The sequence below is a fragment of the Hippopotamus amphibius genome, chromosome 2 (genome assembly GCF_030028045.1).
Source record: "Hippopotamus amphibius kiboko isolate mHipAmp2 chromosome 2, mHipAmp2.hap2, whole genome shotgun sequence".
NCBI lineage: Eukaryota > Metazoa > Chordata > Mammalia > Artiodactyla > Hippopotamidae > Hippopotamus > Hippopotamus amphibius.
Window position 1 is genome coordinate 112,241,822 of NC_080187.1, and position 24,303 is coordinate 112,266,124.

Below are 24,303 nucleotides of genomic sequence, written 5' to 3' on the forward strand. Positions count from 1 at the left end.
CCCTCCTTTGAAATGTGACCCTCCCCACAGCAAAGGAACACACCCACCTCCGGGGAGGTGCAGACCTCGGTCTGATCTGTCACTGCATCTATGGCTGAGAGATGTTCTCTCCTCGTCTAGCTCCATAAAAACCCAGGCTCAGTATCCTGTAATAATCTAAGGGCTAAATTGTAGTGTTAACACCAATAGCACACTCTAAATAAGACAGTGGGGGGAGGGAGGGAAGCAGAGGAAAATTGATTAACATAGGCAAATATAAAACATCCAAACAATGAGAAAACATGTATGGGAAACAGCATAATTTCAGCAATTGGTCATGAGGCCAATGTTGACATGAGATGATAGATAGATGATAGATAGATAAATAGATAGATAGACAGATAGATAGATAGATATAGATGACTGATAGAAATAGATGATAGATCAATTTATTAATTATATATGTATAGCAACTTGTTGAGATACATTTCACATACCACATAATTCATGCATTTTAATTGAACAGTTACATGTTTTTTAGTATATTCACAAACTTGTACAGACATAATCACAATCACTTTTAGAACATTTTCACTATCCCCAAAAGAAAACCCATATCCATCAGCAGTCACTGCCATTTTGCCCTAAATTCTCCCATCCCATTCCTAGACAACCCTTACTGTTTTCTGACACTTTAGATTCACCTATCCCGGATATTTCATATAAATTGAATTATCCAAAATATGGTCTTTTTGGACTAACTTCTTTCACTGAGCATAATATTTTCAAGGTCCATCCATGCTATAGCGTGTATCAGTGCTTCATTAATTTTTATTTCTGAATATTTACTTATCCTTTCATCAACTGAGTCCCTTCCCCTTTTTCTCTGTTCTGAATAATCTTGCTACTAACATGGGTGTACTGGGTTTTTCTGTGGATGTATGTTTCTTTTCTCTTGCATATAGTCTCAGGAGTAAAATTGACTGGTCACATGTTAACTCTATGTTCAACCTTTTAAGGAACTGACAGACTGTTTCCCAGAGCAGCTGTACCATTATGTATTCCCACTAGAAAGGAGTGAGGATTCCGATTTCTCTGTGTCCTCACCAATATTTGTTATTGCTTTCTTTTTGATGATAGCCATGCTCGTGGCTGTGAAGTGATAGCTCATTATGATGTTGCTTTCTAACTAATGATGCTGAGCATCTTTTCATGTATCTATTGGCCATTTTTATATCTTCACTGGAGAAATATTTGTTCAGATCCTTTGCTCATTTTTTTAAGATCTTTATTGGAAAATAATTGCTTTACACTCTTGTACCAGCTTATGAGGTACACCAAAGTGAATCAGCTGTATTTATACACATATCCCCATATCCCCTCCCTCCCGCTACTCCCTCCACTCTCCCTGTCCTGGCCCTCTAAGGCATCACCCATTATCAAGTTGATCTTCTTTTGTTATACAGCAACTTCCCACTAGCTATCTATTTTACAGTTGGTAGTGTATATGTCTGTGCTACTCTCTCACTTCATCCCAGCTTCCCCTTCGCCCCCCACCCCCCCAACCCCGTGTCCTCCAGTCCTTTCTCTGAATCTGCATCCTTATTCTTGCCCTGGCACTGGGTGCATCAGTACCATTTTTTTTTTTCACATTCCAAATATATGAGTTAGCATATGGTATTTGTTTTTCTCTTTCTGGCTTACTTCACTCTCTATGACAGACTCTAGGTCTATCCACCTCATGACATGTAGCTCCATCTCATTTCTTTTTATGGATGGGTAATATTCCATTGTATATATGTGCCACATCTTCTGTATCCATTCATCTGTTGATGGGCATTTAGCTTGTTTCCATGTCCTGGCTATTGTAAATAGTGCTGCAACGAACATTCTGGTACATGTTTCTTTTTGGATTATGGTTTTCTCTGGGTATATGCCCAGGAGTGGGATTACTGGATCATATGGTAGTTCCATTTGTAGTTTTTTAAAAAACCTCCAAACTGTTTTCCATAGTGGCTGTACCAACGTACATTCCCACCAACAGTGCAGGAGAGGTCCCTTTTCTCCACACCATCTCCAACATTTATTGTTTCTAGATTTCTTGATGATGGCCATTCTGACTGGTGTGAGGTAATACCTCATTGTGGCTTTGACTTGCATTTCTCTAATGATTAGTGATGTTGAGCATCTTTTCATGTGTTTGTTGGTCATCTGTATGTCTTCTTTGGAGAAATGTCTATCTAGGTCTTCTGCTCATTTGTGGATTGGGTTGTTTGCTTTTTTGGTATTAAGCTGCATGAACTGCTTGTATATCTTGGAGATTAATCCTTTGTCCGTTGCTTCATTGGCAAGTATTTTCTCCCATTCTGATGGTTGTCTTCTTGCCTTGTTTATGGTTTCTTTCACTGTGCAAAAGCTTTTGTTTCATTAGGTCCCATTTGTTTATTCTTGATTTTATTTCCATTATTCTAGAAGGTGGGTGAAAAAGGATCTTGCTTTGATGTATGTCATAGAGTGTTCTGCCTGTGTTTTCCTCTAGGAATTTTACAGTGTCTGGCCTTCCATTTAGGTCTTTAATCCATTTTGAGTTTATTTTTGTGTATAGTATTAGGAAGTGTTCTAATTTCACTCTTTTACATGTTGCTGTCCAATTTTCCCAGCACCACTTATTGAAGAGACTGTCTTTTTCCATTGTATATTCTTGCCTCCTTTGTCAAAGATAAGGTGCCCATATGTGCTTGGGTTTACCTCTGAGTTCTCTGCTCTGCTCCATTGATCTTTTTTTTCTGTTTTTGTGCCAGTACCATGTTGTCTTGATCACTGTAGCCTTGTAGCATAGTTTGAAGTCAGGAAGCCTAATTCCACCAACTCCGTCTTTCCTTCTCAAGATTGCTTTGGCTATTTGGGGTCTTTTGCATTTCCAGACAAATCGTAAGATTTCTTGCTCTAGTTCTGTGAAAAATGCCATTGGTAATTTGATAGGGATTGTGTTGAATCTGTAAATTGCTTTGGGTAGTATAGACATTCTCATAATGTTAATTATTCCAATTCAAGAACATGGTATGTCTCTCCATCTCTTTGCATCGTCTTTGATTTCTTTCATCAGTGTCTTATAGTCTTCTGCATACAGATCTTTTGCCTCCTTAGGCAGGTTTATTCCTAGGTATTTTATTCTTTTTGTTGCAATGGTAAGTGGGAGAGTTTCCTTAATTTCTCTTTCTGCTTTTTCGTTGTTAGTGTATAGGAATGCAAGAGATTTCTACACATTAATTTTGTATCCTGTTACTTTACTAAATTCATCGATTAGTGCTAGCAGTTTTCTGGTAGAGTCTTTAGGATTTTCTATATATAATATCATGTCATCTTCAAAGAGTGACGATTTTACTTCTTTTCCAATTTTGATTCCTTTTATTTCATTTTCTTCTCTGATTGTGGTGGCTAGAATTTCCAAAACTATGTTGAATAATAATACTGATAGTGGGCACCCTTGTCTTGTTCTTGTTCTTAGAGGGAATTCTTTCAGTTTTTCACCATTTAGAATGATGTTGGCTTCTGGTTTCTCACATATGGCCTTTATTATGTTGAGGTAATTTCCTTCTATGCCCATTTTCTGGAGAGTTTTTATCATAAATGGATGTTGAATTTTGTCAAAAGCTTTTTCTGCATCTATTGAGATGATCATATGGTTTTTATCATTCAATTTGTTGATATGATGTATCACATTTATTGATTTATGTATATTGAAGAATCCTTGCATCCCAGGGATAAACCCCACTTGATCATGGTGTATGATCTTTTTTAATGTGCTGTTGGATTCTGTTAGCTAGTATTTTGTTGAGGATTTTTGCATCTATATTCATCAGGGATATTGGCCTGTAATTTTTTTTGTGTGACATCTTTGCCTGGTTTTGGTATCAGGGTGATGATGGCCTCATAGAATGAGTTTGTGAGTGTTCCCCCTTCTGCTATATTTTGGAAAAGGTTGAGAAGGATAGGTGTTAGCTCTTCTCTAAATGTTTGATAGAATTCACCTGTGAATCCATATAGTCCTGGGCTTTTGTTTGTTGGGAGATTTTTAAGCACAGTCTCAATTTCCATACTTGTGATTGGTCTGTTCATATTTTCTATTTCTTCCTGGTTCAGTCTTGGAAGGTTGTACTTTTCTAAGAATTTATCCATTTCTTCCAGGTTATCCAATTTATTGGCATGTAGTTGCTTATAGTAGTCTCTCATGATCTTTTATAATTCTGTGGTGTCCATTGTTACTTCTCCTTTTCCATTTCTAATTCTGTTGATTTGCGTCTTCTTCCTTTTTTTCCTGATGAGTTTGGTTAATGGTTTATCAATTTTGTTTATCTTCTCAAAGAACCAGCTTTTAGTTTCATTGATCTTTGCTATTGTTTCCTTCATTTCTTTTTCATTTATTTCTGCTCTGATCTTTATGATTTCTTTCCTTCTGCTCACTTTGGGGTTTCTTTGTTCTTCTTTCTCTAATTGTTTTAGGTGTAAGGTTAGGTTGTTTATTCGATATTTTTCTTGTTTCTTGAGGTAGGACTGTATTGCTATAAACGTCCCTCTTAGAACTGCTTTTCCTGCGTCCCATAGATTTTGGGTTGTTGTGTTTTCATTGTCATTTGTTTCTAGATATTTTTTGATTTTCTCTTTGATGTCTTTAGTGACTTTTTGGTTGTTTAATAGCATATTGTTTAGCCTCCATGTGTTTGTATTTTTTACAGTTTTTTTCCTGTAATTGATATCTAGTCTCATGGCGTTGTGGTCAGAGAAGATGCTTGATATGATTTCAATTTTCTTGAATTTACTGAGGCTTGATGTGTGACCCAAGATGTGATCTACCCTGGAAAGTGTTCTGTGTGCACTTGAGGTCCTTTGCTCATTTTTAATTGGGTTGTTTGATGTTATTAGAAGAAGAAGGGAGAACACATACACCGTAATGGAACTTGTTCTATTAAACTTCTATTTTCCCATTTCAGGTTTCTGCATTTGTTCCTGCGGATCCGAGTTGCCATCTGGTGGCATTTCCTTACTTCAATACAGTTTTGTGATCTTATTGTCAATTATATTACATGATTGATGGAGACAAGCAGACAGACTTCCATCCAGGGAAGACTGGATAAATAAATCACAATCCTTACTATAGAATATGCTGTGGTCTCTTAAAAAAAAAAAAAAAAGGTGAATCAACATGTACTAATGTGGAATTGTGTCCAGGATATATTGTGATGTACAGAAAAGAAAAAATGTAGAGTGCCAAACAGTACCCACCTATGGCTTCCATCTGTGCAAAAGTGCATAACACATGCACACCTAGGCATCCCCTCAGTGCTATACATTGAGCTAGTAAGTGACTCCCTCTGGCAAGGGCAAATGTGAGTTTAAGGAGTGATAAAGACCCTTCTGTATCCTTCATGGACATCACTGCTGTTTCTGGGTTTATAGGAAGCATGAAATTCTTTTATCTATGTTTTTAAACCTGATAGAGACACAGACAGCCATGTCCTGAAAAGCAGGCATTCTCAGTGATGAGAGAGGGACCCCACTGCCACAAATTGTGTATTGAGCTCATGAGGGGCCTTTCAGAGTCTCAGCAGGAAGAAAGCATCTTTAGGTTTGTAGTCCTGACAAGAAATGACCAGCCTCTTGGGGAGACTTGGGCTTCCCACCCTAGGATGGCTGTTTCAGTCAGAAGGATTGAATGGTAAAGTGAATAAGAAAAGAGAACCAAAGTTATTTCACTCACAGGGAAAAGCTCAAGGGTAGGGGATGGCCCAGAGCTGGCCCTTCTGGTGCCTGCCCAGGGGAGAGCTCTTGCATCTTACAGGATGCCACGTCCTCTGCAGATCCCCCAACCCAGGCTCCCAAATCCATCTGCTCTCCTCCCGTCCCATCCCACGTGCTCCTGGGTAAAGATGCTCTTGGGAGAAATGACCAGTTCATTCATTAGAGTCATTTACAACCTTGTGAAAATGAGAGACTCAACTCCTCTGGGAAATTTATTTTACTTTAAAAACTCAACTCAGAAACACCACCAAGATGGCAAAATGGGCACTTGTGAGATCACACACACATACAAACACCCTTGGAAAACACACAGTGGGTCCTCCAGGTGGACTTGAGTTGTGAGAAATTCCCCAGAGGCAGAACCAGATGAGGTCCAAATGTGAGGAGCTGGGGAAGCCCCACACCAGAGCACAGGTGGGATGCAGCAGCTGTTGGGACAGAGGTGACCATGGCTGTACCACACCACGAGCTACCCCCAACATCAACAACAGCAAAGGCACCTCCTCGGCTGCATCACAAGTGGGATGCAGCCCTGGACTAAAATCACAGATCTTCACTGGGAAGAAAATGAATCCGGTGCCTAAGAGGGCAGCCAGGCTTCAATTAGCTGTCAATTGACACAAGGGACACAGAGGGCAAACAGACGTCCCATCTTTCCTTCACCTGGCCCCGGGGTGGAGGGAGATGGGGGAGAACATAGGGGTACATGCAGGCCAGGCCCTCTGCATCCCCACCCCGATTCAGGCAGGGCCTGCGCACAGCACAAGGAGGTCTGCCCAATGCCGGGACCCACTAGGATGCTCTCAGGCTGTCAACCCTTTGACAGAAGGAAGACAGCAGTGAGGTTCCCATCAACTGCATCTGTGATTTCTCAATTTCAGAACCTGGCTAGAGAGGAGGTGGGCCTTTCAGGGACTTGACACTTCACTTTCATGACCTCCCAAGAGAGGCAGGGCCCCTGGCCCTGCTCTGCCAAGTGCAGTGAGCTGGCTGGAGGTGAGCCCTGGCCACATAGAAAGAGGCCCTTGTTCTAACCCCTGAGACACCTCCTAAGAGACAGGAAGCACCAGCCTAAGTCAGCAGTTCTCAAGTGTGGCCTGGGAGTCCCTGGGGGGCTCCCCGAGACCCACTCAGGGGACTGTTTCATAACAAAGTCAAGGCTGTTTTCATAATAATAGTACATGATATGCCCCTCTCATTCTCATTCCCACATGAGTGTGCACAGGTGGGCAGTGGATATTTCCAAAGGCCATATGATGTGTGAACAAGTCCATCACTCCAGCAAGGAAGTATATGCAAGTGAGCACTTGTGATCTAAGACTGTCTTAGTTTGCATAGCTCACATAGTAAATATCGTTAGATATACCCACACAGACAAAATCTTGTGGGGTTCTGCATGGTTCTTAAGAGTAAGCCCGAAAAGTTTGGGATTCAGACAAGCCGATGCCTCTACCCACCTCCTCAATGTTCACTCGGGGAGACAATCAAGTCCAATTCAGCATCTCCGTGGCCCCTGCTTCAACTCTCACACTCCATTCTCAGCAAAAGACACCATGGGTAGCACTGACATTTATATACTACCAAATGTAAAATAGATAGCTGGTGGGAAACAAATGCATAACACAGGGAGATCAACGCGATGCTTGGTGATGACCTAGAGGGGTGGGATAGAGAGGGTGGGAGGGAGGCTCAAGAGGGAGGGGATAAGGGGATATATGTATAAATACAGCTGATTCACTTTGTTGTATAGCGGAAACTGGCACAACAGTGTAAAGCTATTATGTTCCAATAAATATCGAAAGAAAAAACAGACACGTGAACGTCTGACTCAGAGCACGCACCTCTCCCATCAAAATCCATTTAGAACAAGACTCAGATGCTGACATGGCTGAGAAGTTCCCAGGGGCTCCATCCACTCAGAGCAGGAGGCTGGGAGATCTCAGTCCTGGATCTATAAGAAGTGCCTTGGATCGATGTCACTAGCCTGCTCCTGTGATCACATCTGGGGACTCTAGCCACCCCCCCCCCCACCTCCTTATGCTGCCCTCCTTCTCCCTGACTCTAACCCACCAAGCCGGCCCTGTTGGCACATCCAAGCACATCAGGCAGGACCCAGGCTCCACTGCTCCCTGACTGCACCCTTGCTGGGAGTGCCCCATGCCCGCAAGGACCTGCTCAGAGGCCACCTCCACAGGGGAAACTGCCTTGACCGCTGACAACTCTCTAACAGTCCAAGTCACATCACCCACACCTGGGCCTGATCAGGGCAATATGCTCAGTGGAGCAGGGGGTCTCACAAAGGGGTCAGCCTGCTCTGGTTTGGGGGAAATAGAAAAGGGACGGTCCCATGAGGAGGATGCATTTCTTATGATGAGAACTAAATACTGGGGTAGCTTCTGCTACAGAACCTGCTGAGCTTTTCCAGCAAATTAATTTCATCCAAAAACTATTTAAAAGTTTTATTTTATCCAATTAAGACATGCTAGTAGTATTTTGAAGAGAAGACTGAAAACTACAAAATAATACTGAAAGAAATTGAAGAAAAGCGAAATAAATGAGAGATACACCACATTCTTGGGAAACAAGACTCAACACTGTTACCATGACGACTCTCCCCAAACTGAAACGTGGATTCGGTGCAAGAGATTCCAGAATTCTCCATCATGAGCCCTGATTTCCTCTTGCAAGTCAAATCCAAATTCTCCACTGTCTGCAGGCAGCCCACACTGGCACAGCCTACCCTGCCCTAGACACAAGTTCCCACTGCTCCCACCATCAGCCCCAGCTTCACCATCAGCCTGCGGACCCAAGGTCAGCCTCTGGGGTCTTCCTTCTGGGAAGCCCTGGTCTTCCTGAAGCTGTGCCTCCTGCTGCTGTTTCTGCAGATGCTAAGGTCTGTCCTTTATTTTTCTGAAAGTCCCCTCCCATGACCTTCCCTCATTATTTTCACCGCTTCACCAAGACCATGTCTGCCAGGCTGAACCCTCCAGAGCTCTCCCTGGCACGCCTGCCCCGTCTGCAGAGGGTCCACATCACTAACTTCTGAGAACTCCGCTGTGGGTATCCTTTAAGGTAAGCACTTAGGTGTCTCCCCAGTGTCCCTCCGAGAGCCCTGTCTTCCCAACTCCCCCGACACGTGCTCCGTCCTTCAGATACGTTGGGGCCCCTAAAGGCCAATCAGCCCACAGCATGCTGTCCCCCAAATTCTGGCGTGATGCAGGCAGTTCTTCTTGTCACTTGTGCATCTTTTTTCCTCTTCACTCTTCCCCTTGTGCAAACCTTCCTTGGCCTTCAAGGCCTAGCTTGGATGTCAGCCTATAGGTGTTTCCATTTCTGGAATCCTGATCCAGTTTCATCCTGTAGCTCATGCTTTGGAGTTCCTTTAGTGACAACAGGCACCGTGCCCTTGACATGAGATTACAAATATGCCATGATGGTCAAGGGAGGGAGACATTCTTTTTTTTATTTTATTTTTTTGCCCCTGAGGAACATCTCCTGGGTAGGGTTTTTGTTTTCAAAGGGAAATACAAAGTGTGCCCCTAATGTGTGTGTACATGAAAATTAAGGATCATAATAAGCGATATTTAGTAAATGTGACACATCATTTCAAAACCATTATACCTCACCTTCTCTCTAAAAAAATATTTATCTAAATTTATAGATCATATAGTAGAGCCAGACCTTAGCAACCATCTGGTGACAGTGTTTTCCGAACTTGCCAGAAGATAAGAATCTTAGTTTAAAGATGCAGATTCCAGCCTCTGCCCACCTCCAATCCAGGGAAGGGGCCTGGGAATTTGTATGAGAGGGCTGTTTTGCTTTGTTTTGCTTTGTTATTTTTTTGAGGGAGACATTCTTATTACCCTGTTTTACAGAAGAAGAAACCAAGGGTCAGAGTGGTTCAGTGAAACACCCAGGGGGCAACTTCCAAAGCAATGGGTTAGGGATCCAAACTTCGGTCTCTGAGCTTACAAGCCTAGCACTTTTCAGTAACCCAGTGTTTGTACCTGCAATTCCCTAGGAGTAAGAACTACTACCCTGAGGGGTGCAGTCTGCCCTTTATCCCACTGATTTTATTCCCTGCCTTGTGTGGTGAAAAGGAAGGTCTCTAACATTTATCAGATGTCTGTAATAGAAGGGACATTGGCTAGGTGAGTTACAGGCACCGCCTGCCATCAACCTAGCCACCGCTCTCTGAAGCAGAGTCTACCTCCAAATTGTGAGTGAGAAACTAAGAAAAGTCACGTATGCATTTATAGTCAGAAAATATGAGCCCGCAATCCGTGCCTGGCAGGATGTGAGGTACCAGATTAACTCCGGCCACTGACAGACAGCCCTTTAAGATGATGACCTTATAGGCGAGAATCAATGCAGTTATCATAGAAAATGAATACAAATTGTGATCAATCCTATCAAAGAAATAAAGAGTACAGTGAATGGGAACAATAGACAAGAGCTAGCAGATAGGGTGCCAGCCAGGCCTCTTCAGAAAGGGGGGTGGTGTGCGGGGCGAGGGTGTTCTGGTAAAAGGAAGGGCTGGTGATGGGAAGGTTCCAGCCCCGCCCCTGAGGTTCCCACTCAGTAGGTGGGTGAGTCCGAGAACATGCCTTTCTAACCAGTTCCCAGGGACTCACTTTGAGAACCAGTTTGCCACGCCACATCAAAGGCCCCACTCTGCTCTCATCTCTGGTTCAGGATTTCCTTCTTAAATGTCAGAATGTGAAAAGCAGTGCACGTGGACTGGAGATAAGTCACCTTCTCCCGACAGAAGCCCCCGCCCCTGTGCCACATCTCCTGGTGGCTGGACAGGGGCTTCAGCACAGTGAGGACCAGCCCTGGGGCAGCGTCTTCCTGTTTGTTTCATCTTCCTGACATTACAGCTGCCCCAGCTTTCCAGGAACTGACCTTTTCTCCTCACGTAAAAATAGCCGTTCCTCTTAGACTATTTAGTGGGACTCCTCTCACAGCAGGAACCATCAGCCTCACAAAACGGAAGCTTAGCTGGTGGCTGGAAGAAGGTGCCGGAAGGGCACAACCAAGGCCAAAGTCCTGCTTCCCTCTTGTTTCTCGTATTTCAGGGAAGGAGGCATTTTAGCTCTGGGTCAGCAAGAGTGAACTAAGTGCCCTGAGGGAGAGCAGGACAGTGCTCTGAGGAAGGGGGTGGCCTCTGCTCGGAGCGCTGGCCGCAGAGCCACAGGTCTGGGTGCAGAAATGCCCAGAGCTGTCCCTCCCAGTCTGGCTGGAGGCGGAGTCAGCCCTCGGCTCTCCCTTTGACTTTTACATTTGTCCTGGCAGTTCTCAGTCTCGCTTTTCTGATCGCCGTGGTGTTGGCAGAACCCCCAACGTCTTCCGTCTCTCACCCTGTCCTCTGCAGGGTCATAGACTGCTCTTGTTAAAAGGGTCTGTTACCCAAATACAGGTTTTACATGAAGATCGTCACAAGTTCCTGGACTCACATCACCACGTGCCCGCAAATTTCACATGCTTTTAGAAATGCAATATTGACAGATGAATAGTGTAGGTGGGTTATGTGTGTGTGTGTGTGTGTGTGTGTGTGTGAATGTCTTTTACAGCTCCTCCTGAAAGGATTTCCAAGCACTCTTTCTAAATGTGAAGGCTGCTGGGCCTGCAACCCCCACAAGCCCCCACCCCCAAGGTTTAAATATACATTTTTTTTTTTGTTTCCTTTGCTTTTTTAGACAGATCTTGTCTCAAACTCATGCGGCACATTAGCACCTTTTTAAAATAAAACCTTTTGTCAACCCCAATCATTCCCTTTCCTTTCCACCCCTCCCAAACCCAGGAAGTAATGTCGTTAACATTATCTAAGACTCAAATTGCACAGGAGTAAAAGGACTCTCCACTCTCCCTCCAAAATACATCTAAACTCCTCTATTACACTACCAAATTGTAGGCGTCTCCCAAGAAATTTGAATTAACTTTAGGTCATCAGTTAGTGCAAATGTCTTTGCTAGGATTTAAAAGGTTCTGTAACACACAGAAATCTCTTGCATTCCTATACACTAACAACAAAAGATCAGAAAGAGAAATTGAGAAAACAATCTCATTCACCATTGCAACAAAAAGAATAAAATACCTAGGAATAAATCTAACCAAGGAGGTAAAAGACCTGTACTCAGAAAACTATAAGACACTCATGAAAGAAATCAAAGATGACACAACAAATGGAGAAGTATAACATGTTCTTGGATTGGAAGAATCAATATCGTGAAAATGTCTATACTACACAAAGCAATCTACAGATTCAATGCAATCCCTATCAAATTACCAATGGCATTGTTTACAGAACTAGAACAAAAAATCCTAAAATTTGTATGGAGGCACAAAAGACCCCAAATAGCCAAAGCAATCTTAAGGGGAAAAAATGGAGCTGGAGGAATCAGACTACATGACTTCAGACTATACTACAAAGCTACAGTGATCAAGACAATGTGGTACTGGCATAAAAACAGAAATTTAGATCAATGGAACAGGATAGAAAGCCCAGAGATAAGTTATGGCCTAATCTATGACAAAGGAGGCAAGGATATACAATGGAGAAAAGGCAGCCTCTTCAATAAGTGGTACTGGGAAAACCGGACAGCTACTTGTAAAAGAATGAAATTAGAACACTCCCTAACACCATACACAAAAATAAACTCAAAATGGATTAGAGACCTAAATGTAAGACCAGACACTATAAAAAACCTAGGGGAAGACATAGGAAGAACACTCTTTGACGTAAATCACAGTAAGATCTTTTCTGACCCACCTCCTAGAATAATGGAAATAAAAACAAAAATAAATGAGATGCAATAAAACTTAGCTTTTGCACAGCAAAGGAAACTATAAACAAGATGAAAAGACAACCCTCAGAATGGGAGAAAATGTTTGCAAATGAATGAAGAGACAAAGGATTAATCTCCAAAATACATAAAAAGTTCATGCAGCTCAATATCAAAAACAGAAACAACCCAATCAAAAAACGGGCAGAAGACTTAAATAGGCATTTCTCCAAAGAAGACATACAGATTGCCAAGAGGTACATGAAAAGCTGCTCAACATCACTAATTATTAGAGAAATGCAAATCAAACTACAATGAGATACCTCACACCAGTGAGAATGGGCATCATCAGAAAATCTAGAAACAATAAATGCTGGAGAGGGTGTGGAGAAAAGGGAGTTCTCTTGCACTGTTGGTGGGAATGTAAATTGATACAGCCACTATGAAGAACAGTATAGAGTTCCTTGAAAAACTAAAAACAGAACTACCATATGACCCAGCAATCCCACAACTGGGCATATACCCAGAGAAAACCACAATCCAAAAAGATACATGTACCACAACGTTCATTGCAGCGCTATTTACAATAGCCAGGACATGGAAGCTACCTAAATGTCCATCAACAGATGAATAGATAAAGAAGATGTGGTACATATATACAATGGAATATTACTCAGCCATAAAAAGGAACGAAATTGGAACATTTGTAGAGACATGGATTTGCCTATAGACTGTCATACAGAGTGAAGTAAGTCAGAAAGAGAAAAATATCATATATTAACACCTATATATGTGGAATCTAGAAAAATGATACAGATCAACCAGTTTGCAAGGCAGAAATAGAGACCTAGATATAGAGAACAAACATATGGACACCAAAGTGGGAAAGCGGGATGGGGGGCGGTGAATGAATTGGGAGATTGAGATTGCCGTATATACATTACTAAGAAGAAAAAAATATCAAATTGTACACTTTAAATATATGCAGTTTATTGTATGTCAATTATATCTCAATAAAAGTTCTTAAATAAATAATAAATAAATGAAAGTTTCTGAAGTCCTGACACATGCAAGGGTGTCTGCTGAGTGTTGCTCCTGCCATAACTGGGACTTCAGTGGCCTCCCACATTAAGCCGTGCCTCGTTATAGGGTGGCCAGGCCTGTCCACTGTCCCATCCTAATGCCTGAGCATAGAGCGCAGCTTTGCATCTTTGTCCCAAGTCCCAGCAGGGAGCAGGCATGAGGGCCATGAATCTCAGTGATGTAGAATACTGAGTGTATTAGCCAGACATCTTCAGAGACACAAAACCGATAGGGTGTAGACACACATACAGAGTTTTATTGTAAGAAACTGGCTCACATGATCATGGAGGCTGTCTCAGCTCCATCAGACCCTGACCACGCAAGATCAGACAGCTAGCTGGAGACCCAGAGAGGTGATGCTGTAATTCTTGTCTGAATCCCAGGGAAAGTGATGGTGGAAGTCCCAGTCTGAAGGCTGACAGGCTCAAGACCCAAGAAGAGCCAATGTTTCAGTCTGAGTACAAAGGCAAAAAACCATGTTGTCCCAGCCCAATAATCAGGCCAGAGAAATTCTCTCTTGTTGCCTTTCTGTTCTATTCAGGCCTCCGGCTGACGGGGTAGAGGCCCACCCATACTGGGGAGGGAAATCTGCTTTACTCAGTCTAGATTCAAATGCTAATCTTATCCAGAAACACCCTCCCAGATACACCCAGAATCATGTCTGAAGGAGTACACCCTGGCCCAGTGAAATTAACACATAAAATAACCGTAAGTGACAGATCACAAGAGGCTCCCAAGTGCAATGCCCTGGGCAGGGCTGCAGTGGGGCTGCTGCTGTCTTCAGTGCTGCAGACTCTGGTAAGGGAAAAAAAGGCCAAAAGCACATGGCCCCAGATAGCGCCCGTGCAGCTGCAACCACACACCCACGGCCACCCCACCCAGGCCCAGCTGCACTTACACAGATTTCCCAACCTGTTCACTGGAGACAGGCCAGGAGGCCTTGTGTTACCAGGGCCTCCTCTGAGCCGTGCTTCTCCCGAAAGTGACTGCAGCCCACATCAGCACTCAGATGCCAGGGGCTGGGCTCAGCTTGGAGGCCAGAACTCAGCTGCATCAGACCCTGGCCACACCCATTCATTTGCTCCCCTGTGCCCGGCCCTGGCCCTGGGAACATCGGGCTTGGGAGACGCTCCCCACCACTCGGCATGAAGGTACTCAACCTGTTACAGCATTTGGAGCTTTCCATGCCCATTCCCTTCCTCTCAGTCCTCTCCTAGCACAGACCTCTCAGGGCCTGCCTGTGTGTTGTCTGGACGGATGAGAATGTCACCACCCCAAACTTCTTTGAGGCCCCACTCTGCCATCCAGCTAAGGAGTGGAATTTACTCTGCAAAGGAGACAGTCATAGTTCAAGAGGCAGCATGGCTTTCCCAAACCCGGGACGTTTCATCCCAAATGGGGATGAACTCACTGAGAAAGACACTGAAGGCCCACTTCCATCCCAGGGAGGCCAACAGCTTCCTAACAGCGTAGGAAGGGCACCTCCCCACTTGTAGAGGAGCAGGAGGCCTGTCCTGCCATGGGGCATGAGGTCAGAGCAGCACCACAGCCCTCACGCTGTGAAGAGCACCGCTGGCCTCTGCGGCCAGGCTCCTGGACATTGGGACCGCCCGCAGAGCCCGTGCCCGCGTCCTGGTGAGTCTGGGCGCAGCAGGGACACATGGGTCAGGGCGGGTGGGCTTTCTGGAGAGAAGGGGCCCAACCCTGAGCCTCCACCTCTTGGGCCACCGCCTCAGCAGTCAACAAATGTGAAATTTGGTTTCCTTCTGTGCTGTCCTGAGAGTTTTGCATCTACTTTCCCAGCTGCTGCTTAAGTCACAGAACATCAGGGCGGAAAGGAAAAGGAGATTGTCAGGCCTGTCCCAACCAGGGCTGTCCCGCCTGGGACTAGAAATGCCCCCTCCCTGCTCTCCTTCCTCACCCCACCCCCCTCACCTCTCTCCCCACCATCCACCTCTCCCACCTCCATTCACCACCCCCACCCCATTTCCCTCCCCCAGCTCCTCCCACTTCCCCCCATTTCCCCCTCCCCTCCCTCGTCCTACCTCTCCCACATCCATCTCCCCAAACTCCATCCACCTTCCCCCACCTCCCACCTCCCCCACGGCATCCTCTCCATCCCCATCCCACCCCATCACCTCCCCCTTGCAGCCACTTCCCCCGCATTCCCCATCTCCTCTCCTCCACATCCTCCTCCCCAACTCCATCTCTCCCACCCACCCCCCCCCCCACACTATTGGGTTCCCCACCAGCCACAGTGGCGAAACTCCTAGAGAAGACAGGCCATGCTGTGTCCACACCTTGGGATCCCTGACTGTCCCCAGGGCCAGCCTCCCTCATACTCTGAAAAGGGCACTGCGGAGCCTTCTCTCCAGCTGCCAGGACCCATGTGCTCTCTGCAGTCAAGGACCCTGGTGAGAGGGCCACCTGACGTCTATGGCTCCCGTCGAAGGCAAGGCCTGCTTCCCCTGGCTGTCACTCCCCCAAGTCTCAAACTGGCCCTTCCCCGTGTGTGTTCTTCTAGTCCCCAAACTCCAAGCAAACCTGCAAGTTCCTCCGGGGACAGCTCCTGCCCGGCTCCTGGCCACTTTCCCAGAGCATGGTCACATCCCCACAGAACCCTCCTTCCCTAGAGGCCAGGCCCATAAGCTGCACCCTCAACTCAGCCCTGCAGCCCTGGGAGAGAAGGCCCTCCCAGGGCAAATCCCAGGCCCCTCCCTGGAATTCAGGAGCTACTTGAGATGTTTCCAGTGGCAGTCCACCCAGCTGGAAAACTCACTTGAGCTCCAGTCTTCACCAAGCAAAGGCAGAGGAGGAGACCCAGAGTCGGAGGGGACAGGCCACGTGCTCAAGACCTCACACACAGCAGGGAGCACAGGGAGGCTCGGGCCAGGGTTCAGGCCTCTCTGTGACTCTCCAACAAAGAAACAGACCTCCCATAGGGATTCAAACACACGTCCCCAGCTCAGGGGAGCAGCCAGCCCGTCACCTGACCGGAGATGCTAACGGTGGCTCAACAGACAGACTCCCTCCTCCCAGATCAGCCCTGCCAGCACCTCACATGGGATTTGGCTTCCAGACACTGGCCATCCTGTCCCAATGCATGGCCGATGATCTGAGCTGCTTGTTAAAAAACTAAAATAAAATCAAGACAGTTTTCCTAGCACACTTCGGAGTGGGTAATTCTATCCATCTTCCATATGCCAGGCATCATTCTCCAGCAGCTGGGTGGGGAAGAAGGCTTAATCTCTTTGAACCTGCATAACATCCGCGCCCTATAACTATATAAAGGTACAGCTGGGCGAAATGTCATGAAAACATTCAGTTCTAGGTAATGGGGTGTCAGATGCCTTACATTCTTCCTCACATTTCCAGGACACACTCCAAGGAAACCCCTGGTGTGCTGACGCCACGTGCGACAAAGAGGACACAGCAGGCGGGCCCTCAGAAAGATGAAGCACTTTCTTTTTTTTTTTTTTTTAATAAATTTATTTATTTATTTATTTATCGGCTGTGTTGGGTCTTCATTGCTGCACACGGGCTTTGTCTAGTTGTGGTGAGCGGAGGCTACTCTTTGTTGTGGTGTGCAGGCTCCTCATTGCCGTAGCTTTTCTTGTTGTGGAGCACAAGCTCTAGGTGCATGGGCTTCAGTAGTTGTGGTACATAGGCTCAATAGTTGTAGCACACGGGCTCCGTAGTTGTGATGCACACATTGGCCATCCTGTCCAGTGTCCCAAATTGGCAGGCAGATTCTTAACCACTGCGCCACCTAGGAAGTCCCATGAAGCACTTTCAATCTTTATTGTGGGGGGGCGGGGCAGGGGAGCAGACCCTGGAGAACAGAATACCTGGAAATATGGTGATGGACATGACGAAATGAGCTAGGAAATACTTGGGGCCTAGAGAAGTCGCTTAAAAGACAGGGGTTCTTATGAATCCCTGAATTTCTTTGAATCCCTATGGAACTCATATATCTGTGTTTCCCCCAAAGTTCTCCTTCCTCCAGCCATTTGCTTTTTCTTTGTTATTTCTAGAGGCAAGCCTGACTACTGCTGTAAATAGTTTAGACAAATCACCGCGGAGCTAAAACTAGCAGAGGGCAGCCGTGCCCAGCAACAGAGGCCCTGCTGCCCTTGGTGACAGTGGTGTGCTTCCGTTCACTGAGTGCCCCCCGCACACCAGGCTCTCATGCATCCTCCTTTAAAGGAAAATGAGAAGGGGTCATGCTAGGGCCCGTGGCCAGTCAGTTCCCACTACTTCAGATAAGATGGTTGAATGAGTTATTTAGTGATTTAAAACAACAATAATCCTTTATTACCTCTGGGTCCTGTGGGTCAGGAGTTCAAACAGGGAGCAGCAGGTGGCCTGTCTCTGCCCCATAGTGTTTGAGGCTTCCGCTGGAGACTCAAATCAGGGCAGGGACCACCTGAAGACCATCCCCTCCTAGGTCTGGAGGTCCATGCAGGCCCAGCGGGGCTTTCAACTGGAACCCCCCACATGTGGCCTCTGCATGTACCCGCAGTTTCCTCCCTAGATGGTGGTGAGGCTTCTAGAGCAAGTGTCCCAAGAGCAAAAGAGGCAAGAGACCAGGGCAGAAACTCTCAGGACCTTTACGATCTGGTTTCCAAAGATGCCTGGCACCACTTCCACTGGGTTCTATTGATGGAAACAGTTACGAAGGCCCACGGAGTCCCAACAGAGGGAACACAGGGGGCTCCCTTCAGTGCAGAAGCCCATGTCCTACTGTAAGAAAGGTGTGGAGGATGCGACGTAGAAAGCTGTGAGCATCTCTGGGAAATGTGATCTTTCGTGATGGTGGGAAGGCAGGTGCTACTGAAGATTCCATCCTCTGCAGTCAGCACTGTGCAGCCACGAGCCTATCAGGCTTTCCATCATTTCCTTCCATGTCTGGTTAGGAAGCCCAGCTCTGAGTCAAGATAATTCTTCATATGGTTTTACCCAATTAAGAGTGCTTCCCCCGGGCTCTCTTTGTGCTTTCTCGAAGGTTCATATCCAGAATTTTTAAAAAGGAAGAACAGTAACCAGGCTTTCAAGACAGCCCCTGTCAATCATTCCTGACAGTCTCTCAGCTGAGGATGGCAGCCGGTAAATCAGGACTCCTGCCAGTATAAGGCAGGAGCCATCAGGAGTGGTAGCTGGCATGTTGCTTTACCAAGCTCAAGGTCGAATCAGAGGAGCCGGCACATCAAGGACTCACCACCCACCGAGAGAGGCCAGTGAATACCCAGGCTGGTGGGGAGCCACGTCTGCAGCAGGGCAGGAGCTGGCTCTGGGCTGAGCTGTTCTGTCTGCACTATCAGCTGGATTTGTTGCCGACCGTCTTTGCCAGGTGTGGATCAGAAGGGTGGGCTGGCATGCCCCAAGACGCCAGGCCCACCTCCGGTGATGCTGCATGCCTGCTGGCCACACCCAGCTGATCTGGAAAAGCCCAGCCCCACGTGACGAGACTTTTCCATCCACCCACTTAATTGCACTTTTCAGTTAGCTGCATCTGGCCACAGTTTCATTCCAACAGCTCCACCGTATCCCCAGCTCCATCGCAGGGGTCGTTCTGTACTGCTTGTCAGTGTACAGGATCAGGTACACAGGCAGGGAGATCACAACCGCGTACAGTTTTCACGAAAGTCGCCAAGATCGGGTCTTGCACGGGGCAGACTGCGCTTGGGCCACTCTGGGTCCATCACAGAGGCACGGCTCTGGGTGCACAAGCACTGAGATTGGGACTCCCCATCCCACAGAAGCAAGTCTGGGAGACCTGAGGCTGAGGGTCCGGTGTCCGGGAGGAGTTCTCACTCCTGGCAGGTTCTTATTTGCCTTGAAGAAGCCAACAAAGGGCTGCTGCGTGGAGGGACTGCATGCTACTAGGCACTAATCGGCTCTCCAGAAAGCCCACCAAGGACACACTCTGTTGCAAGGGGACAGCTTTGAACTCCAGCTGCCACAGCTGGAGGAACATTTGATAGCGCAAAACAATCAGCAGAAAGAGAAGGGAGGTCGTCTGGCTGAGGATATGCAGGAAGCTTCCCCAGGAGGCGTTAGCAGGAAAGACACTTCTATCTAATTGTCTCTCTTCCTGAATTGTCAGCTTCTGCAGGAAGCTGCCTGGGAGCAGAAATAAAGAGGACAGGAACGCAGGAGAGACGAGCTGAAACCCTGTTATTTTTTACGTCTTTCTTATTAAGGCAAAGTTGATGTACAATGTTATGTAAGTTTCAGGTGTACAACATAGTGATTCACAATTTTTAAAGCTTATACTCTATTTATAGTTATTACAAAATATTGGCTGTATTCCCTGTGCTGTATAATATATCCTTGCAGCTTGTTTTATACGTAGTAGTTCAGACCTCTTAATCCCCCACCCCTCTATTGCCCGCCCCCTTGAAACCCTCTGTTCTGTAAAGGGCTTTGAACCATGACCCAGAGCCACAAAGGACTTCCTGTGATTCCTCTGTCAGGAAGTGACCGACCAGCATAAGTTGCAGAGAAAGGTCATCCAGGGGACAAGGTCAAGCCCAGGCCCCACCCGCCTCAGGTTCAGTGAGCTCCCACAGGTGGGGCATGAAGATGCTTGAGGGTCCAGCAGCACACGCTAATGACGGTAAACAGCACAATGCTAAGTCTGCAAGGTGGGATTTCTTTTTCTTCCTGGGCAAACGACATCGCCGGCGGGGTCTCTGCAGAAACACACCCTCTCGCCTGCAGTTCACTAAGTGTTACCGGGGTTACGAAAATAAGACCCGTCCTCCACCCTCCGCAGGAGCGGTCCCAGAGAGGAGGAGGATGTGCATGTGAGGTGTGATGAGGGCTCTAACACACAAATAAACAAGTGCGGAAGGAGCTCTGGGGAGAGACAATAAAATCCAGTGGGGGTGATCCGGTACCCACGCCAAATCCCCACAGCCCGGATCTTAGAATCCGAGGCTCATCAACAACCTATAGGTTACTATTCGCACCATGTTTTCTCTTACTGTATATATATTTAATGTCTCTAGCGATTTAGCCTATAGACTTAAAATAACCTGACATAGAGCATTTTGAGAGGCAGATCTTGGCCATGGCTGCTTGAACCCCAGGGAGGCCCCAGCACAAGGGCATGTGTCCTTACTCAGGGTTCCCGTTCCACGCAATCTTGATTTGATGTGATAAAGGCATCACCACTTTGATGCCAAAAGGGCTGCTGTGCAATCGTGAGACACTAGCTACCGGGATGAGGTCAGACTTTACAGGCTGAAGCACCGTCCTCCATACAGCTGCCCTCACTGCAGGTGACAGCCAAAATCTTGGGGGTCCCCAGAGCCCCTGCAGTTCTGACCGGCCTGCTACCAATTCAGAAGTTCCCTCAACCCCTTCAGTTTCAATAATTTACTAGAACAACTCACAGAATTCAGGACAGCACTATAGGTAGGAGTACAGTTTTATTATAAAGGATGTGAATCAAGACCAGCCAAAGGAAGAGATGTACGGGGCTCCCAGATGGGAAGCTTCTGTGTTCTCAGGGCCGGTCCCCTCCCAGCACAAGGAGGTAGGCCCAAGCTTCAGGTGAGTAGCTTCTACTGGAGTCTCAGCACACAGGTACAATTAATTGAATGGCCTTGAGGTTGAACCAGTCTCCATCCGTCTCCGTTCCCAGAGCTTGGGCTGCTGGCAGGAGGCTCTAAGCCGCAGCGCTCTAATCCTGTGATTGGTCTTCCAGGTGTGACCGCCACCCCTCCTGAGTCAGCTTATTCGCATAAGCTCAGGTGTGGTCGGATGCTCACCTCAAATAAGAGAGACTTTCCTATCACTGTGGAAATGCTAAGGATTTACAGGGTACTTCCCAAGAACCAGGGACAAAGGCCAGCCAAATCTGCCATACATCAAATTTCAGGTTTCAAACTCAGCCGTTGTAAAGTCAAACTCTTCTCTCTTGACCTTCTCTCTCCCATGACCGTGGAGAAGAAGGAGCCCAACCTGGATTTCCCCCGTGTCTCCTTTGAGGCTGTTCCAGCAATCCTGACACCTCTCTCTATAATGCCACCCATGTCTCCAGTCCCTCACTGTCCACGCCTACAGCCATCCCCAAGCCCATCTATCACCTGACCCAGAGTCAGGCCTGCTGCTTCCTGAACACCAGCTTGGGGCTCACGCTTCTGCCCTGGTCCCATTGAAACAGAAGGGAAGGGGGCAGGGCACAACCTCTAAAAGTATGGCATAGCCCTTGAGACCATGACAAACTGGTTAGAACCAACTAGGTCCAAGATGGCAGCAAATTTGACTGCCAGTGGACCTTGAGCCTCATTATATGCTCACTATAATATATTAGCGTACGCTAAATGACACACCCACAGGCGCCATGATAGTCCTCAGGCCAACCACAAAAGGTCAAAAGGTGGACAATGGCCCAATTCCTGGAAATCTCTGCCCCTTCCCTGAAATAGTTGGAATAATCTTCCCACTTTTTAGTCTGTGAAATTACCCAGCCCATGAAAACCAACCACCTCATATTTCAGGACCTCTCACCTTCTGAGATGGCCCACACTCTCGTCTGTGGAGCATTTCTTCCAAGGCCACCCTCACCTTTTGAGACAGACTGTATTCTGTCTAAGGAATGTGTATCTCTCTAAATAAATCCACTTCTTACCTATCACTTTGTCTCTCACTGAATTCTTTCTGCGATGAGACATCAAGAACCTGAGTTTCGTGAAGTCCAGACACCAGGTGAGTGATTCTAAACTAAATGACTGTGGGTTCAAGTCCCAATCTGTATTGTGTGGTTTTCACCCTCGGGGTCCCATTGAAACCGTGCACCTCAGATTGAGACCTGAACCCACGCAGCTGGGACTCAAACCCAGCCAAAACCCTGACTGGGACTCGAACCTACGTCATTTAATTTAGAATCACTCACCTGGCATCTGGACTTACTGAGGCTCAGGGTCTTGATGTCTCATCACAGAAAGAATTCAGTGAGAGACAAAGTGATAGGTAAGAAGTGGATTTATTTAGAGAAATACACTCCACAGACAGAGTGTGGGCCATTGCAGAAGGTGAGAAAGGTACCAGGGTACAGGGTTGTCAGCTTTTATAGGTGTGGGTCATTTCATAGGCTAATGAGTGGGAGGAGCATTCCAGCTATTTTGAGGAAGGGGTGGGGATTTCTGGGAATTGGGCCACTGCCCACTTTTTGATCCTTATGGGCAACGTTGGAACTGTCATGGCGCCTGTGGGTGTGTCATTTAGCCCATAGATGTGTTACACTGAATGTGTCCTGAGGCTTAAGGTCTAGTGGAAGTCTACTTGTGCGCCATCTTGGACCTGTTTAGTTCTAATCAGTTTATGTCATGTCCTCGGGCTATGTCATCCTTTCAAAGGTTGTGCCCTGCCCTCCTCCCTCCTCTTTCACCATGATCAGCTGTGGCCACAGCCACTCACACAGTTGTCACTTGTCTTCCTCCTCAGGCTTCCTTCTTGAAAAGTGTTGTCTCGGACGCTCTGTATCCCACCCACTCTGCAAGGCTTTTCCAACTGCTTGTCTCCACTGGGTGAATTTCCAAATCTCTCTCACCTGACACTGAAGCAGGGGTCTTCCTCACTCCCCTGGCAGCCCTATGCAAACTCTGGAATCACCACAGAAATCCTGAGCTCCACACTCAACTTCAGCTTGGACTTCTACTGTGGGCACCTTTTGTAAGAGCAGAGGTGCACTTTCTCCTCTGCTGGCTGCTTCGGTTCCCAGGGAGGTAGCTTCCACACAGATAGTGCCTGTGAGTGACTGTCAATAAATTACAGCTGGTTTTCCATTGCAGACCATCTCATCTTTTTGTTCTGACAAAACTCCTGATCTTTTTGGAACCCTGTTAATATTTCTATCTAAAAATAAATGCAAAATAGTCAAGTTCATGCTCACCTCCAAATAAATAAATAAATAAAAGCTTGATTTTGCATCTAAATGGGGGGGGCGGATACATTGGGAGATTGGGGTTGACATATACAGGCTACTATATATAAAGTAGAAAAATAATAAGAACCTGCTGTATACTACAGGGAACTCAACTCAATACTCTTTAATGGCTTGTATGGGAAAAGAATCTTAAAAAAAAAAAGAGTGGATTTTGCCTCTAAGATTTGACGTAAGGTTTGAGTTCTGTGTCATTTTTATGCCTTCATTTGTGAAGGTATTGATTAATCCATTCTCGACTGGCTGTGGTCCTGCCCTATGTCACAGTTAAACATCTCCATCTGACAAGGGAACAGAACTCCGGAACATTAATAAAACAACCAGAGGATCTGACTCAACAAAACTGGGGATGTAATTGTAAGCTCCCTCAGCACTTTCTCCTAATGGCACCATGCAGCCCACAGTGTGACCCCCACGCCTCATTACCCAGGCCGGGATAAAAGGACGGGCACAGAAAAGGGAATGCCTGAGTTCTCCCAATATTCATTTTGCTGGATATTTAAGCTGCTTTTATTTTCTGATACTTCACTTGTCCTCTAGAAACAGCTTTTTTAACTTACTCTGTATCATGAATCTGTAACCAAGCAAGACTCTGTGGCGTCCTCCTGGGTACAAAGCCTTTCCATGTCCCCTATTTCCTGTTTGTAGGAAATAGGCTTCATTCAGCCTGCTTGACATTCCCTGAGTTCCAAAGGGAAGATT